At 33.2% G+C, this 3431-nt stretch overlaps 1 pseudogene; it reads right to left on the bottom strand.

The window, feature by feature from the left end:
• Positions 1-213: 213 nt before the first annotated feature.
• LOC111744018 lies at positions 214-332 on the bottom strand (annotated as a pseudogene).
• Between the last annotated feature and the right edge of the window lie 3099 nt (positions 333-3431).

The following is a 3431-nucleotide window of genomic DNA, read 5'->3' as shown; positions in this document are numbered from 1 at the left end:
AATATTCCAATGTACTGTAAACTTTAAACTAATAATAAAATACTTTAAAAAAAGATCTAAAGGGGAAAATTTATTTCCTGCCCCCAAATACCTATCTTGCATGAAGATAAAACTTTTTTTTTAGGCGAGGCAAACCTTGGTTGACCTCACTCAGATTGCAAGGACCTTGTCAGCTTACAATCTCTTATTTTTATTTATTTTTATTTTTTACACCTACAAGAGCACCTGGTCTTCCTAGGTAGACTCCCATCCAAGTACTAACCAGGCCCGACCCTGCTTAGCTTCCGAGATCAGATAGGATCGGGCTTGTTCAGGGTAGGATGGCTGTAGACAAGATAAAACTTTTGTATGGAGTAAAACTACCAAGCAAATAATTGCTTTTATCAAATTGTATTGTCTATTTTTATATCTTCCCAGGACAGGGTAAAAAAATTAAGAAAATAGTAAAATTTTAAAGTGCTTTTAACTCTGACAAATCTAGGTGGGCCTCTTTTGGGACACTTAAGAAAAGAGAGTTATACCAAGTGAAACTACTCAGCCTTTGAGGAGTAGAGCATGCAGCCAGCAAAGGAAAAGGGAGTTGAAAGAAAAGGAGGATGAATCGCCATAGAGATTCTTTGTAAACATGTGCTCTAAAATTTAGTTATTTTTATTTATTCAGTGCCTCCTTGTTGCTACATAGTCTATCCTTAGAAGCCAAATTGAACATCTAGAAGATGTTTGGTAATATTTCCCTTTATGAAATAAAGCAACCTGAATTTAATAAATTTCTCCCTTCTGAAAAAAAAGGAAAATATTTTGATGGTTAATATTCTCAAGTCAGTCCTACTGCAGTCTGAATACACCTGTCTCGGTGTCACATTAGCCAATGAAACATGTAACATTTACAAAGTTCCTGTGAAAAATATGTCTAAAGTTTCCCTAGTATTTGTGAGAGATATTACTTTCATAAAAGTACGTAGAGGTCCCAGAACATTGAAAGTGACCTAAAAAAACATAATATCTACTTTTAAATAAGTAGAAATAAATTAAACTACATTAAAAGAAGTTTATAAAGGGTCAAAGTAGAAAGAATGATTAAACAAGATTAAAAACATTTACAAACACTAATATATCATTTTAAGTCATAACTATTAAAATATTTTTGTAGGTGTGAAATAAAAGAATGAGAAAAATAAATCTGTATAAATAGTAAAAATAAAATCATTTTAATTATAAGTTGAAATACCTAATTTTTAGGAATACTGGAGACTATTAAGAAAAATATTAACCATTAAAATTTATAAGAATATTTATTTGTGTGTATATCTATATAGACATATATATCTGTATATAGAGAGAGACATGTATACTCACACATATATATATACAGAATTCTTCCAAGTAAAGGTATACACTATCATTTCTGCTTTTTTCTATTCATTAGAAGCAATTTATTAAGGCCAGCCCGCACTCAAGGGAAGTAAATTACATTTCTACATTTTTAAAAGAGAAATATTAAAGAATGTGTGGATGTATTTGTAAATTGCACAGAGGAAGAGAGGAAGGGGGGGAGGAAAAGAGAGAGGGAGGACGGAAGATGGGAAGCTCCAGCACCAGTGACAATGTGGGTAAATATATAATACCAATTTCAATGTGAAAAACTGCAATATTTTCGGAAATAGGATAAAACTCAGTGAGAATTGACATTAATTTTTATAACTCCATTTCATTATTTAAAGCACCAATGTGTAAGAGATATATGTGTGTGTGTAAGATAGTATACATACATACATACACACACACACACACACACACACTCCCTCTTACATACAACATTTTTATGCAGGGAAGATACTGATAACAACGATAATTCAGCTATTGTATGATTGTAAGATAAAAAGAAATGAAGTTAGTTTTGATGATCTTATGTTAGTTAGAATAATCAGGGAAGTCCTCTCTGATATTTAAGCAGAGACCTAAATGAAATGACAGATTAACCATGCGAATATCTATACAATGATTGCTCAAGCTCAGTGAAGAGCAAGTCCAAATACCTAAAGTTTAGAATATGTGTGGCATGTTCAAAAAAGCCTAGGTAGTGAGGCAGAACTAGAACAGAGGAAAAGACAGTGCACATGGTATCAAATGAAATCTAAGGAGTGATGGTAGGTGGATGTGCGGGGCAGAGCAGGGAGTAAAATGCCATGTAGAGGTGAGTTCTGAATGAGAAAAGGCAAATGAGATTTCTGGTAAAATGGGAAAGTCCTTAAGAATTTGCAGCACAAATATGATGATGTAACCTGATTAATATTTTCAAAGGATCAGTCAGGCTGTTGTTGTATATAGATTTTAGGAAACTAAGAGAAAAACAGGGAAAACAGTTGGGATGCTATTGGCATATTCCACGTGAAAAATGGTGTGTCTTTGACTAGGAGGCGGTAAAAAGTGGTTGTATTTTAGATAGGGTTCTAAGAGCAGAATTTGTCAATAAATTGTTGTAGGATGTAAAAGTAGAAATCCATGGATGACTTGAGAGATTTTGGCCTGACAACTCAGAAAATAGAGTTGTCATTTACTGAACTGAGAAAGAAAAGGAAAAATTTAAGAGAAAATCAAAATTTCTATTTTGGACATATAAGTATGACACATCTGTTAAATACAAAATTTTAGATATTAGCGGACTACTTAAATATACTGGTTTGTCATTTAGAGGTGAGTTTCAGCCTGGAAGAAAAAAAATGGAGCTGTCATAATACAGCTAGTCTTAAAAATCCTGGGAATGGATGATATAGAAGGACATATATAAAAGAGAAAGTCTTCAGGGCTTAGTTCAAAACTTAAGGCTGGAGAAAACAAGGGACTATCCTTGAAGGTCACTGAGACAGTTAAATAGGAAACAAAGAGACAGTGGTAGCCTAGAGGCCAACCGAGAAAAGTGTTGCAATAAGAGAGGAGTGAAGACTTGGTCAGATGTTACATGCACGGAATAATGAAGTTCACAATTTATCAAGGGCTTTTCTGGTACGGTGGAAGCCGAAGTATTATTGGAGTGCGTGGATAAGAGAAAGGAAATAAAGTGAATAGACAAAGCTTAATTGAATAGCTTAGGGAACAGAAATATTATTATTTAGGTCTACATTAAAAAATGAAGAAGTCCTTCATGGTGTGATCTTGAAAAAAGTTTAAGTGAAAAAAAAATGAGCATTGTGGATATTTTCATCTCATTTGGCTGGGGAAAAGAGTAGTAGAAAGAAAAAATTTTAAAGAAGCATACATATTTATAACTAATTGTGTGTATCTGTTAAAAGAGAATGACTGGATATTTGAGTTTCAAACTGTTAACACTTGTCTTGAGGTAGGAATGGTAGAGTAGAAGAGGTAACTGGCTTTTCTGTTGATGTTTAAGTTTATATTCATGTTTTCTGGCTGATTTTATGGAATCTGCATGG

Source organism: Pteropus vampyrus, unplaced genomic scaffold, assembly GCF_000151845.1.
Source record: "Pteropus vampyrus isolate Shadow unplaced genomic scaffold, Pvam_2.0 Scaffold5, whole genome shotgun sequence".
Classification (NCBI taxonomy): Eukaryota; Metazoa; Chordata; class Mammalia; order Chiroptera; family Pteropodidae; genus Pteropus; species Pteropus vampyrus.
The sequence above is the reverse complement of the archived record's forward strand: the minus strand, read 5'-3'. Positions and strand labels throughout refer to the sequence as shown.